At 44.9% G+C, this 16,099-nt stretch overlaps 1 protein-coding gene across 8 annotated transcripts in view; it reads left to right on the top strand.

Annotated features, from left to right (window-relative positions):
- LOC135907090 (Kv channel-interacting protein 4-like) overlaps window positions 1-16,099 on the top strand; it is a 431,449-nt gene that overhangs the window by 152,676 nt on the left and 262,674 nt on the right. The gene's annotated exons all lie outside the window — the stretch shown is intronic.

The following is a 16,099-nucleotide window of genomic DNA, read 5'->3' as shown; positions in this document are numbered from 1 at the left end:
GGAACAATCTGTTTTCTTTTAGCTGTTCCCGTAACTTCTCCTACAATCTTCCATACTTGCTTTGTGTCATTTCCTTGACGATTAACCAAATTAGTATAATACAATTTCTTTGATTTTCTCATCAGCGCCACGGATTTGTTTCTGTAATACTTAAACTGTTTCAAGTAATAAGCATTTGTTCTGTTGTTTTTGAGCTTATTATAGTACGAATCCTTCTTTTTCAATACTGTGAGTATTTCCTCAGTAATCCAAGGACATATGGCATGTTTGTAGTTGCGCCGAGAAAACTTCAGTGTTGACTTAGTAATTGCATCGGAAACAGCAGATACGAAGTTAGCAAATTCTGTGTGAACGTCACTGTGACACAGATTTTCGAAATGAATAGATTCGAGCAAACGCCTGACATGCGCGTAGTCCACCCGTGAAAATACATTGGTATGGGTAGGGCAAATACAATCGATACCCGACCGTGGCAGAAACAGAAAAGTTGAACAGTGATCAGCAATGTTTTGGTTACAAACACCAGCGCAGGCATCCATATCACGGTTACATAAGATGTGATCAATAATTGTTGCAGACTGATGTGTAATTCTAGTGGGCACATTGATAACATTCTTGAGGTTGAACGATTCCAGTAAGAAAATATAATCTGGACAGTCATCCTTTGATAAGTCGATATTGAAATCACCAACTATTGCTAACTGATTATTAAAAGACATCAGAGGAACCAGAATGGACTCCATATCAGATATGAACTGACTTGTGCACGTGTTTGGCGGACGATATACCACGCCTATTACGACGTCTGTCTTAAGGCGAATAAAAAGTGCTTCTGTGGTATTAGAGCTCAGAGAGGAATCCGAGAGCTGTTGATAATCTATGCCGTTTTTTATAAAAAGAGCAACGCCACCCCCTCGTGCGGTGCTATCTCTTGGTAAAGATAGCGTTGTGTAACCCGGTATGTACGGTATTTCTCCTTTCTTAAGCCAGGTTTCAGTTACAGCGATAAGATCATACTGGAAAGAATGTTGCGATAAATGTACAGTGAGTTGGTCTAAATTTTTATTTATACTGCGGACATTGCAATGAAAAATGGAAAGGTTTTCGCTCTCGTGCCACTTAGCACTGATTTCCTCGACGGAAAAGGCCATGTTTCTAGACTACCTGAGCAAGATCAGCGTCACAGGTTATATGTAGAACATGCGAGGTATCTGTCTTGCGCATTAGGATCTTGCCATCTGATACCCATGCGTGTTTCCACTGTTTTTCCTTTTTGGCTTTCCATGGCGTTTCGCGCTGCCAGAGGAGTGTGGAACCGATATCATCACAATTTATTCATTTTGCATGCACCTTGCACAATATTGGGCCCTCTCCTGCCTCTTTCAAATGCTTTAAAAGTGTTCGCGAACACAATTTATTTTTTGTTAAACGTAACGCATTAGTCGTAAAATCAGTCAATGTGCCCGAATTCTTAAGCTTTACCGAAAATTTGGGAGAGTTGGCAGGTATGCATAATTAACGGCACCTTAGTGTTTACCTAATAAATTTACTAATGCTATGCTCCTGCAAACTGAATGTTATCTAATGCGAACAAAGGACAGGACAAGAGAGCAGCAGGCATTCCAGCTCAGGCCATCGCGAACCCACACTTCCCCGGATGACTGGCGGTGTGGCTGAAGCACCAGGCGTTTCTCTTCACTACAGTCGCCTCGCCCCCCCCCTCCCCCCTTCGGAAGAAGGGGCCTACCTAATGAGGAACACAGTTGGACTTGGTCGTAATATGGCTTAAGGCGATGTACGTGGATGGTTTCGCGACCACGACAGCGTAGATGGCGTGACAGGCTCGACGATATAGTTCAAAGGCGATGTCTGCGCTGCAACACGGTAGGACCCTTGATATTTGGAGACAGGCTTAGAGGAGAGCCAGCAGAAACAGCCGGAATCGAAAGGCGTACAAGTGATTTTAGAAGAAAGCGACAAAGTCGGCGGTCATCGTCAAGTAGAAATTTTTGCTGCCGCTGGTCAACGGTTGTGGCGGAGCGGGCGAGCTGATGGCACTCCTCGGCGCGGCGGGCAGTTTCAGAATAGACATACACTCAGATGAGTCGGGTCGGTAGAGAAGAATGGTGCCGAGTGTGGCTGAAGGTTCGCGGCCACACAAAAAGATAAATGGGGGAAAATGTGGTCGCCTGTTGTGCAGCGTCGTAGGCTTAAGTCATGAACGGCAAAATGGGGTCCCAATCAGTGCGATCAGAGGCGTCGCATTTTAGAGAGCGTGTCGCGAAGAGTGCGGTTGAATGTTTTCGTCAAGCCAATAGTTTGACGATGGTAGGCAGTGGTGGTGCAATGAACGATGCGACATTCAACAAGAAGCGCGTTTACGACTTCAGAGAGGTACACAGTTACTCTATCGAGCAAGAGTTCGCGAGGTGCGCCTAGGCGGAGAATGAAGTTCCCAAGAAAAAGGATGCTATATAACAGGCTGTGGCAGCAGGCAGAGTGGCGGTGCCTGCGTATCTTGTGAAGTGGTCAATGGCGACGGCTATTTAGCCGTTTCCGGATGCCGTGCTGGAAAGGGGTTTGGACCCCTTCTCAGCACGGAGCCTTGTGGCGTCGTCACTGAGGGCATGATGGAATGAATTTGTACACAAAGGTGTACATGCCACGCTAATAAAACCTGTAGCGAAGGCGGTCGTACGTTTCGAAGACACCCGCATTCGCACACTGTGTGTCAGCGTGGAAGGCAGGACATATTTCACCACGAAGATGTAGAGGTATGACCAGCCACCACTTGGGGTCCTATCAGATAGGTAGTTCCGACGATAGAGAAGGCCATCCCGCACCTCCAAGAGAAAGGCTTGATCGCGCAAAATTCGAGAAGAGTCGATGGTTCTGAAAGGAGGCGTACAATAGCGCCACTAAAGGCATAATTGCGTTGCTCCGAAGCTATGCCGCGGCCTGCTGGGAACGAAAACACTTTGTCGACCTCAGGCACCCAGGCAGCGCCTTCGGTTGACAGGGGCAAAAGTGAGATACGCGTCGGCATCGGTGTGGCGGCGGCCAGACCGGTGGACAAAGCGCGTGTCGAAGTATTGCAACCTCAAAGCCCTGCGAGCTAATCGGCCTGAGGGGTCCTTCAACGCGGAGAGCCAACAAAGTGCATGGTGGTCTGTAACTGCGCCGAAAATACGGTCATAGAGGTGAGGTCTAAATTTACCAAGTGCCATGATGATGACCAAAAATCAATTTTCCCTAACGGAATAATTCATCTCTGCTTTGGTGAGGACGCGGCTTGCGTGTTTAACGAAGTACTCGTCGAAGCCAGATTTTTGCTGCGCTAGCACAGCGCCGAGTCCAATAGCGCTGGTGTTGGTGTGAACTTTGGTCCGAGCTGCAGGGCCGATGCGACGCAGTATTGGCGGCAAGGTTAGTAGACGATGCAACTCTTGCAAGACATCGTCACAGGCGGGCGACCACGCGTAATTGTTCGAGTCGCTCTGTAGAAGCTGATTCATTGGAGCGTTATAGACGCAAAATTGCGAATGCAGCGGCGAAAGTAGGAACAGAGGCCAAGGAAGTTGCGAAGTTTTTTTATCGAGAAATGCTACGGAAAATCAGCAACTGCGCGGACTTTAGCAGCGTCAGGAAGAATACCATCTTTAGGCACCACATAACCAAGGATGGTCAGTTGATTTGCACCAAAGCTGCATATCTTTAGGTTACGCTGAAGGCCGGCGTCAGTTAGGCACGTAACGCTTCCTCTAACCTACAGACATGGGTGGGAAAATCGGGTGAAAAAAAAGCACGTCTAAGCAGCAGATGCACGTTTTACACTTGAGACCACGCAAAAGGTTGTCCATCATACGTTTATTACGCGTGCATTGCAAAGCTCGAAAGGAGTGACACAAAATTCATGTGGACCATCTGTTGTTACAAAGGCCATTTTAGGTTGGTCATCTATTGCGATGGGGACTTGCCAATAGCCGCTGCGTAAGTCCATAGAAGACAACAACTTCGCACCTTGATGGCAGTCAAAGGCGTGGTCAGTTCTCAGTAAAGCGTAAATATATTTGCGAGTTATTTTGTTAAGTCAACGGTAAATGCCGTACAAACGAATCGACCCATGCTTCTTAGCAAGAACAACTGGGCATGACAAGGAGCTATTTCAAGACTGGATGACACCTCGATTGAGCATGTCGGCTACTTGGCCATTGTTAACAAGGCGCTCTGTCACGGACACATGGTATGATCTTTGTTTCAGTAGTACATTGGTAGCAGTATCGATGCGGTGACATGCTGCCCAAGAAAACATGCTAGCAGTGAAAAGAATAACGGAACACGGTGGAGAAGGCGTAGAAGCTGGGCGTGTTGGGAAATAAAGAACATGTCGGCGATGGAGCGGTTTAGAACAACGCTCGAAGTCTGCTCTTGCGCGGGCTTACATGTCATTCCGGCAACCCCGTGAGTGGTGACGGAATCTGTTGGCATGACAATGATGGCAGCAGGGTCGACGCACTCAACGTTGCCAACGCATTCCCCACGAAGCAAAGTGAGGGCACGCTACAATTTGTTGGATACAGGCAGTGTGCTGACGCCATCACAAACTTCTAAAAGAGGAAAAGGCCGCGGGGAACATTTGCGAGGGACGAATATTACAGACGGCGTAAAAAGTGCGCGTAAAAGGGCAGAGGAGTGCGGTGCTATGGCAACGTCTTGTGCAACAAATACTTCATCTTCAGCTTCGTGAGCGTCAAGAAGTGGGACGCCGCAAATCGCTGAAGTTCCACTTCAGCACGAGAACAGTCAACGACTACCTTATCGGCGGTACCAAAGTACAGCACTAAAAATTAATAGAATACCGAAAATTCGACGACGCAGAGTAGGCCGTTAATCACAACGCGAGCACAACACGTAGCCACAGGCGTGATGCGGTTTGCGCTGACAATACGAAGTGACACGTTTGACACTGGCGTCGTAACCTTTCTGAGTAAACGGCAAAGTTTGAGACAAAGAAGTCAAACTGCGGCCCCAGTGTCGATGAGGGCGACTGCAGCCCCTATCGCGTGCGCGCGCGCTCTACTGTTGCGTTCTCCAAACACGGCCGAGCTTCAGTAATCTTAGGGTGAGAGCATGAATCAGTTGTATCAGAAAATTGAATCGACCGGTGTCAGAACAAGACGATGTCACCGTTCTTTTTAGTGGCATGTCGTAACGAGGCTGGCCCATCGATAAATATGTCGACGGACCCAACCGAGAAGCCAGAATTTGATTTCGACTGGCAGCTTGGGCGGCCCCCAGAGATGCGGTTAGAACCCTGTTTCCCAAAACGCACAGCTTTCATTTGAATTGGCCCTCCGTGTCGCTACCCATGACTGACTGAAATCGAGGTTGAAATGTGCGTATGCATTGACCTGCAAAGGCCAACCAAAGCCTGCTGAAGGCTCTGGTATGCACTTTGTCTTCAGACATCTTGTCGACAGGAAGGCTAATGATGCTATCCTTTAATATGACAGTGATTGCTTGCTGAGCAAGTCCGAAAGAAAATTAAAATGCACGTTTCATTATAAAGTTGCTTAAAGTGATTGCCAGATGCTCTACACAAATAGCCGTTTATACAAGTATGAAAGACTATTAACTTGAAGGAAACTTTGTGCATGGCTCAGTGGAGATGCGCTTTTCGGACGAATCAAAATGGTTCAGCATTACCTTAAGCGAAGGTATGACATGACAGCAAATACTACTAGGCAAATTGAGTTTCGCGAAACCCTAAGAAAAGTATTGATCTCTTAATATGTATGGCAATGTACCTGATATGATATTGACGCTGGAACGGTTGCTAAATTTGTTTTTCGAATTGCTGTTAGAATGATGTAGAAGTAGGTTACTTGCGCTTATTGTTTTTGTCCTCGCGAGATTGCGCTTACATCGCCCGGTCAAGTAACCAGTGTAGAGCCACTGTAGCCTCGTTTACACGAAAGCTTACTTTAGTGCGTCGCATTTCTTCGCGTACGTACGATGGTGCATGCGATAGCGCGCACATGTGGCGCCATCCCCTATCGTAGACGCATAAGCCGAAGACGTCATTCGCCGTTCAGTGAAGGAGAGAGCACGCCAGTGCCAGCTTAGATTTCCACTCTCGGCCAATGTAGTACGCGAGCGTTTACGCGCGCCACTGCCTTTCCCATCAGTGCGATTGACCTTCCTAGCCTTTCACTTCAATGCGATGCGGCTATTGTGACATTCACGTAAACACCGCTGAAATAAGCAGTTCTGGAAAGTTGCAATATGCATTTACTAACTGCCCACCGCGAGCTCTCAACTGGAGCCTAGAGGAATAGCTAAGCTTTGAATCAAGTCTACAGGGCTGGTATGCCTTATGGAATCCGGTGCGTGAAATTGATACGAGCGCCGATCGTTTTACAACATATTTTAAGGACGCACATCACAAGCCTCAGTATGTATGATAAACATACACAACTTCGCCAATGCTGGCAATGGCAGCACAATTTCGCAATTGAAGCCTGAAAATACTCTATTATTTAATAAACAGCGCTGCGTGGAGTGAATAACTAAAATTATATTTGGTGATTATGTTAAATTTGCTCAAGTTTCCTTAGCAAGTACTTTTCACCTCATATGTAAATCCTACGGGAGAGAACGAGCACCGGCTTCATTCAGAGGCGATTCATAAGACATGTGTTTGAATGAAAAGGAAATTGTAAATAAGTAGGTGCTATGTACAAGTACTGGATGGGGGCGTATTGAGTCCGGCCTGCGTGACGGATGGAGAGTCACGCCGTTCACTCCGTCCGTCCGCATCGTGCTCAATATCGTTTCACCGACACCAGCAGGAGTTCTCCTTATCGCGAGCTAGACTTACACGGCACATCCATCAACGTTCATCACCGCCTCGCTGGACAAACACAGTATCGACGTGTGGCGTGGGATGCCATGCAGCTGCAAGTGAATTGATGTGCAGCGCCACCTCTACGAAGAGGGATCCGTGACCGCTTCCTCAGATCCCCCATAGGCGGCGCCACGCAACTCGCAGGCTCGTGTTGCATTTTCAAGTGCAGCGTCCGAACAGCCAGTGGAGGCGCGTGGCAGTTCGATAACTACGTCAAGCGCAAGGTTTGAAGTGAAGCTTTCTTTGCCTCTTCCTTCGACTTTCCCGCTGCTGCTGTCGCGCACACAGCGTCGGGGGGTGGTTCAGAGCGCGTGTATCAAAGGTCAGTGGGACGCGTTGCATTGGACGCTCACGGGAAGACTACATATGAAGCTGTGCAGGGTGATATGGGCTGGAGTTTTGAAGTGAGAGAAGCTCACAGTAAGATTCGTTATGAAGAACGACTGAGGAATAGGGATGAAAGTAAATGGGCTGGGAGAGTGTTGACGTGTCTGTACAGGAAAAACGTTGTTTCACAGTGGAGTAAAAGAACTAGGAAGCTTACCAGCAAGTATGCGGCCTGTAGGGTGGGCAACACAGCAATAAGGAACGTCAATGGGAAAGTCAGAGAGGCTGAAATAATCTCATGGGTGGCGGCAACGGAAAATAAACCGGCCAGAAATAACTAATTAAAAGGAAAAAACGAAATCAGGAAAGAGACAATTGATGATAACTCAAAGGGAAGCTCATTACTTTTCAAAGCGAGATCGGGTTGCCTTAGAACACGGACCTATAAAGCGAGCTATAAGAAAAGCATGTGCTGGCTGCGGTAAAAGCTAGGGAGACTATGGAGCACGTTTTATTAGAATGTGAAGACGCCTGCCCCGCGGTTTATTTAGGCACCACTGGCCTCCTTGAAGCCATTGTGTTCAGCCAGAGCAGGGCAAAAGTAAACATGTCCGCAATAGAGATTAGTAAGAGGCGATTGGAAGATTGGTCGAAGGAAAGTCGGGAAATGACAGAAAACGGAGGCGTACAAAAGGTAAGTTCGCAATGGGTGGTCAGAAAACTTGCTTGTCGGAGTTCATATTGGCTTTTTCCTTGGCTTCTTTTTTAACCTAAGTAGAGCATTAGACACTATAATAGCAAGAGCTTGGTGGCGAAACGCACCGCCCCGTTCCAAAGGGGACGCTCATAACAACCATCCATCCATATATATGACAGGCATGAATAAGATAGGAAAGGCGACAGGATGAACTCGTTTTCACCCTACCGTGTCGAATGTGCACAATGCCCTCTGGAGTTCCCTGGCCATCGCCACATTAGCCGCTTGACAGCTGGAATTATCCGTGACTCCCCTCAGAAGCATTGCAGAAACTACAGCGCTTCCCTTTCTACTAACTTGCGAGATGAGAGGGGACGCTGATAAAAAAATAATTAGGTTTTACGTGCCCAAACTACTTTCTGATCATGAGGCACGCTGTAGGGGAGAACTCCGGAAATTTCAAAAACCTGGGGTTCTTTAACCTGCACCTAAATCAGGACGCAAATAGAACTGTGGAGAGGAGAAGAAGCAGAGGGAGAAGTGGCACTTCCCGTACAAGAGAGAGGGAGGTGACGTGGGAAGGCAAGGAAACCCCACTACTATACGACAGCGGTTGCGGGGAAACATAATAAGCTTATGTTCAAGGTACGGTACAGGCAGTAACGGCGCTGTACTTTTCTCTTCCGTTTCTCCATTAACACCACTCACACGCAGTACGTTGCAGTTATTCCTGAAAAATAAACCCCATGCGCATATGTCAAGCGGGCACCTTAGGCGGGGCGTGCATAAGCAGAGCCGCATTAAAGCGCACCGCAGGGTGCAGGAGACACAACGGAAGCGGTCGACCGTTTAGTCAACACTTCTGTGCCCGCCGCGTTAGCTTTGCGGCTATGGCATTGCTCGAGGTCGTGGGTTTGATTTCAATCGCGGCAGCCGCATTTCGACGGGGGCGTAATAGAAAACGCGCGTCCACTTAGATTTTGGGACACGTTAAAGAGCGTCACGGGGTCAAAATTAATCCGGAGTCTTCCACTACGGCTTGCCTCACAATTCCGAGGGCGGTTTTGGCAGGTACAGCCCCATATTCCAATTCAAGTTTAATACTTCTGCCACAATGAGGTGTGCCGTGTGAGGAAATGACAACGCTCCACTCTCTCAGAGGTTATAAAATATGGCGCAGAACAACGCCTCAAGCAAACACCTCTCCCTGTGTGTTTTGTGTACTACGCAAACCAACAGGAATGGTGCACGCAAGGTAACGTTTCACATCAACTCACCACTCTCGTGTTAGCCTAAACGTTGAAGAAATTAGGCTTTAGCCGTCATCATCACCGCTTATTATCATCACCCAAAACATCCAGCACGGAAAGCTTCGCTTACGTGATTTCCACAGTGCGTGAGACCTGCATAATTTTTTATTAATTTATTTATTTTCAATACATTCAATCGCTGAGGCATTGCAGTGGGGAGTGGGTGACAATATATAAATTTAGGAAAAAAAGAATGGAACGTGCAGCATTAAACAGTATTGGCGACAAATTATAAATTTGAAATGAAATATGAGAGAATGAAACTAAAACAAAAAATAACAGAACATAACTGAAATAAACACAGCATGTTATACATTATGAGCGCGAAAATATAAACGTAAAAGAAATATTGGAAAAGGATAAAAAAGAAAAAAAGAACGGGAATAAAGCAACATAATCATCAGGCATTGTGTCACGTCTAAAAAGAAAAAGCGGTGGGGAGGAGAGATGCATGAGATGATTAAGCAGGCTTATCATAATGTTGGTGCGTTGATAAAGAATGGCGAGAAAAGAGAATGATCAGAGCGAAATGATGTCGAGGGTTGAGTGTTTCTAAGCATTAGATGTGTGCGGTATGAAGGAAAAGTAAAATGTGTTTCTGTTTATGATAAATCCATGAAGAGCGATACATGGGTGGCATAATAAGCTCGGTAGGTAGTGATGAATGATGGAAGACCTTGGAGGGCAGCTTAACATTTTGGTGCTCATTGATATAATCACGGTTAGGCGTCCTTATTTTGAAAAGGTGGGCCTTGAAATATTGTAGTGTACAGAGTGCGCGGTAATTTAAAACCCTGTGGATAGACCATGCGCTCTCATCTTTTCGCGACAAGAAAGCACAATTATTTTCACTGAGTTTATGGCGGCCAAGTTTTATCTTGTTTTGTTCTGTTCCTGTTCCCTTTCCGTACGCTGTAATATAAGTATATTGGCTTGCTTGTTGTAATGACTGACATGTGGCAGTCAACGTCAAGTTTGTGAAATGAAATTATGGGATTTTACGTGCCAAAACCACTTCCTGATTATGATGCACGCCGTAGTGGAGGACTCAGGAAATTTTGACCACCTGGGGTTCTTTAGCGTGCACCTAAATCTAAGTACACGAGTGATTTTGCATTTCGCCCACACCGAAAGGCGGGCGCCGTGGCCAGGATTCGATCCTGCGACCTGCGTGCTCAGCAGCCCAACACCATAGTCACTGGGCAACCACAGCGGGTGCCAAGTTTGTGCTCTGCCGTTTCAATTTACCTTTCGATCGTTTGGTTATTTAACTAATTATGCTACAAATAAAGATATGGTGATGCCTGCGCATGCGACCCGCATGCTTAGTTACTCTAGGAAGCAAGTGTCATGACATCCCTTCGTCCCGTAAACTTAAGTTCTATGAGATGCTTCTCGCCCCAAATTTTAATTCGCGTCTTATATCTACGATATAATGGCTGCTTGCCACAAAACGTAACAGCTAAACTTGTAGACAGCCGTGCTACTCATTTATTCTTAAGAGTGTTCACAGCACACTTAGCGTTACGAAAACAAAGCGGACTTTGCTCCTGCCGATTTTATCCTCCCGACGTCATATCATACGCCAATGTCAACCGATTTCGGATGTAATGAGTAGCGAAGGTTCTGAACAAGCGTTTATGTAAGGAGTACATTCCGAGGAATCGGAAGTAACATGACGTTGAGGCTCGGCCCAAGAAATGCCTCTGAAGTTAAAGTCACCCACCAGAAATTGGCGTGCTACCGGTGTCGAACCTGCAGCTTGTGCAGAGCGTTGTGCAATTCTAAGGAAAACTGGAAGGATGGCCAAGGGGTCGGTAGCAAGCACAAAAGACCGTCTTTAGGCTGGAGACAGTTGCAGAAACGAAGTAGTTCGAAGGGAGATACGACAGGAATAGCAGAAGTAATGAGTTCACGGTACAAACTCCGCCACCAGTTCGAGTGCCGCGATCACACCAATAAAATGTACACTTTCTTTCTGTATTAGGGAAACCACAAGAGATCTTCTTTTTTCTAGAATAGATGTCGCCTTTGTATAATTAAAATTCACATATACGTCCGTTTTTAGCCGCATGCACGGAATGCATGGAGTAGCTGCGAATATCTACAGGCCAAGTATAGTAATCTGCCTGAGACGTAGGAACACGTAGAGCTGCAAATTTCCAGGTGATCGATGTGTTAGTATGTCATGCATGTGCCAGTCAATATTCGACACAGTCATCACATGCAGCACGTGTATATGCCTATAGCTCTGTAGAAAGTAACTGCGAGAATAAATCATAAAACGAAATACTATGTTTAATAAAAGAAATATATTCAGAAAAACTATTTTTTTCTATTTACGATGCGATAAATTTTCTTTATTTTACCAGAATCAGTACGAAAATTTGAAAAAACAAATTTTGTGAGCTCAATTATTTTTACCCGTTTGTTTCTCTACAACCCTCAATTCAAATTTGTCTGCCGCTTCATCACACAAGTAAATATGGACAGACAGGTCTCATGTCTTCAAGTCGAGTACAGTCTTAATTCCATAGCGAAAAAAAAAGCGCTGCTGCCCACTGGGCCAGTGAGTGCCACTAAGAACAAGACTATAAGTAAGGAAGGCTGGCGCTTACTATGTGTCTTGAAGTGGCGGGCGTTGTCTTGTTGCACGCTCGTTCATTAAAGCGTGGTTATCTGTGTTAGAAATTTCCATTACAACATTGAAGAATTTCAGGCATTCATGGACTCTGACATGTCTTGTGTCCATGTCTGTCATTTGTACCTCTTTATAAATTACGGAGAATCAGCATTGCTCTCTGCAAATGCTACGCGATAGAGCAGACTTTGTGCATTACTTAACTGAAGTTTTCCCATATTTTCCGATTTATAATTACGGAAATGTGAGTTGGTACACCTTACCAACAGGCTTTTCCTTAACGCAGTGAACTTTTTTTAGAGCGTGTGATGATGCATTATCGCCTGGGCTTGTGTGTAGTTTCATTATGATCCAATATTGTCGTGCCACATGGCGCTGTTTATAATCTCACTCTGATACGTTCGGCGTAGTCTGCTTTATGTGAATTTGGTTAGTTCTTGATAATGTTGAATGAACCTCAGATATTATTTGAATCAATCAAATAACTTTATTTTGCATTTCTTACATCACCAGAAGCATTTGCCAGAGTCAAGCCCCTTCATAAGCGTTGAAGTACACATTCAAGTTAAAGATTAAGTTTATTGCTTCATTCATTAGTGCTACATATATGCAGTAGAAGTTATACAGAAAGAGGTCCCACAGTTAGAAACTGCAACGGGACGTCTTGCTCTTAGTTACATAATAATATATAAATAAAAAGGCGTCAGTTGCGATTATAAACAAAGAATGGATTACACAATTTTCACAGTGTTAAAGTAATAAAACCTATGGCAACACATCACAGCATAAAATAAATTACATAATAAGGAACATAAAAATACTTCTAAGAATGGATGCAGTTTACAGGGTATTAATATAAGCTCTCAGGGAACGTTGGTATGACGATACTGTAGGTGAGGATTTCACGTGAGTAGGTAAATTATTGCACATTTTGACACTAGCAAACCCAACAGCTAGTTTGCCATAGCTGCTGCGTGATTTTGGAAGTAAAAGGTTATTTTGTCAAGACTATTCCTGCCAATGACATAATGTAATTGTGGCTTTTTAAGAAGGCGGTAAATAACGATGCCGTGGTTGTACCAGATAATTTTATTTATTATGAGGATACTTAACTCAGTGAAGATGAGGGTAACCCGAGCGTTATAAGGAGCTGAAGCGATGATACGGACAGCGTTATTTTGGATCTGCTGCAAGGGAGCTATATGACAGCGATATGTAAGACCCCCAGAACTGATACAGTAATTTAAGTGGCTATAAATGAAGGCATAATACAATGTCAGGAGAGTGTGCTTTTGAAAGTACTGTCCGGCCTTTAAAAGCACCCTGATACCACAGGCAGCTTTCTTTTTTATGAAGCTGACATGCAAATTAAACTTTAGAAATGAGTCTAATTGAACACCTAAAAATGAGCACTCATTAGAGGGTAATATTGGGTGAGAAGCTATGTACACTGGTAGAGGGTTATGTCGAGGTTTACTGTGTCAACTAAAAACCACAAACTTTGTTTTCTGGGGGTTATTAGCAACTTATTTTTTTGCACCAACTACTGACGTTATTTAGTTCATCATTTAAAAGCTCAGTTAGCGCAAAAATGTCGTTATGGGAGGCTCAAATAGTGGTGTCGTCCGCGTACAAAAGACATTCTGTAGAAGTTAGGCAGTTTGGGAAATCATTAATGAAGATTAGAAATAAGAGGGGACCGAGTATGGATCACTGTGGAACGAGAGTGTTAATTATTTTTGTGTCAGACAGCACTCCTGAAATGCAAACCTTTTGGTGTCTGTCGTATAAATAGCTTCGCAGTAGCTCCAAAGATAGACCTGTTATGCCATATGCGCTGAGTTAAGTAAAGAGAATGTTGCGATTAATGGAATCGAATGCTTTCGAGTAATAGATAAATACAGATCCTACGAATCGGCCCCCATCAATTTCCGCTTTGATCTTGTCAGTGAGGATGATTAAAGCTAGGTTAGTAGAATATCCAGCACGAAAACCAAACTGTCTTGGCGTTAATAATTGGAACTTGTCCAAGTTGTTAGATAGGCGCTGTACTAATAGTTTTCCTATTACTTTAATGAAACAGGGCAAGATGGATATAGGCCTCTAGTTTGCTAGTAAGGTGACGTCTCGTTTTTTGTGCAGAGGAATTATTTTAAACCTTTTCAAGTCACTGGGAAAAACGGCAGTTTTAAAAATAAATTGACAACGTGACTGCAAGCTTCACAAATGCTGTCAACAATTTCTTTGATATGATACGAGCATATGGAACCTAAACCAGGACTGCAATTTTTAAGATGCATAATTGTTGCGCGAACTTCACTGGGTGTAGTTGGGAAGAGATGAAATGATTGTTGTGACAAGCGCGACATGTGAGTGTCATTACCGCCAGGGATATCAGGCACAGTAGCAAAAAAGTTGCTGAATGCGCATGCAATATCTTCAGGGTTTGTAAGTTTGCAGTCTTTTTCTTGAATTTTCGTTATTTGATTCCTAGCAAAATTCTTATTAAGAAACGCAATAAGTGTCTGCCATTGTTTCCGGGAATCGTTCCCGGTTTGATTTATTACATTTTCATAGTAAGCTTTCTTTGCTTGTTTAAGTAGATATGTAAGTAAGGGGCAAAACTTCTTGCACCGAAGCTTAAGACATTGGTTAAATGGTCTATTTTTGCATTTACGATACATATTTTCGTTCTTGCGCATGCTCTTCAAGAATCCTGGTGTAAGCCAAGGGTTTAAAGGGGAGGCAAAATGTTTAGGGCACTTAACTATTTTTGTTGCTGAGGATATACAAGTTTTAATTATGCCAGATAGCTCATTCTAAGAGGGTTCAGCGTCATGTAATGATGTTACGCGCGACCAGTCTGAACGGTTAACTACCCTATTGGAAAATCCTATTTAAATTCAAACTGGGTTATACAGGTTTAAACTGGTTCTAACAGGGACCTGTTCTGCAACAAACAGGTATAAACAGGACCAGTTTACACATGAACAGGTTTGAACGGGGTCCCGTTTGGCATGCAAACAGGTATAAACTGGACCAGTTTACACATGAACAGGTTTGAACGGGGTCCCGTTTGGCATGCAAACAGGTATAAACTGGACCAGTTTACACACGAACAGGTCTGAACGGGGTCCCGTTTGGCACGCAAAGAGGTATAAACAGGACCAGTTCACACACGAACAGGTCTGAACGGGGTCCCGTTTGGCATGCAAGCAGGTATAGGCATGACCAGTTCACGCAGAAATGGGTCTTAACAGGGGCCCTGTTTGCAACTAAACTAGCTTATACTGGACGCAGTGGCACCATATAGGGTCGCCTGTTTGTGACAAAAGCTGGTTTAATCTGAAGGTTTCTGGCAACTATACTGGATGGCATCATGCATACCAGTTTAATGCTTGAATATAACTGGGGAGGAGCTTTTTTATTGTTCGACATCCTGACAATTTAACCCCTAGTGCTAAATTGGGCCATTATCAAGCTCTGCAGAAATTGCGTGAACACCTCGGAACATTCACAGACCAAACTGCGATATGCTAGCTGCGAATTTCAAACCGATTCCCGGTCCTGCCCAGTTGAAAAAGACAACAGGAACTCCTGCTGCAAATACAGAAATTTCTGTTGTACGACAGAAGTTCCTAACGTTTCTGTAGCTGCGACAGACATTTCTGACGTTACGACAGCAATTCTGACGTCGCAACAGAAACATTCGGTCGCGACGGCCAAGAGTTCTGAAGTCGCAACAGAAGCACTTTCCGTCGCGGCCCTTTAAAATGTCAGCTTCGCATCGGTGGTGTACACTGTACTTTTCTCTTGCGCGGTATTCAATCGTGCTTCTCTGAAGCCGGCAATACTGATAGCACCGACACCGGTATTAAAGTCGACGTGGCCAATTGTTATAATTGTGCCGTGACGACGCGGCACCAGCAACGCGCTACCGGCCTCCTCAAAATCGGCCGCTGATCAAAATCATACCATCTGCGGGAATGGCTGCGTATCCGCTTTGTTTTATTTGGTAAGATGGGGCACACAGTCCTGTGGACTTACATTTGCGGTTACACTGACACATTAGTTAATTTCCCAGAAATATTGCACAAGCTTATGCGAAGCGGAAAAGAAGTTTTGGATTGTTCCACAAAGTTGCGTGAAAAGCTTTCTCGCTCGGGTCTCATTAATCTGGTACAGCGCTGCCGTGAGAAGCCAGTATACTGTCCGGA

This window comes from Dermacentor albipictus, chromosome 7 (assembly GCF_038994185.2).
Source record: "Dermacentor albipictus isolate Rhodes 1998 colony chromosome 7, USDA_Dalb.pri_finalv2, whole genome shotgun sequence".
Classification (NCBI taxonomy): Eukaryota; Metazoa; Arthropoda; class Arachnida; order Ixodida; family Ixodidae; genus Dermacentor; species Dermacentor albipictus.
Note: the sequence above shows the minus strand (reverse complement) of the source record. Positions and strands in the feature narration are given on the sequence as shown.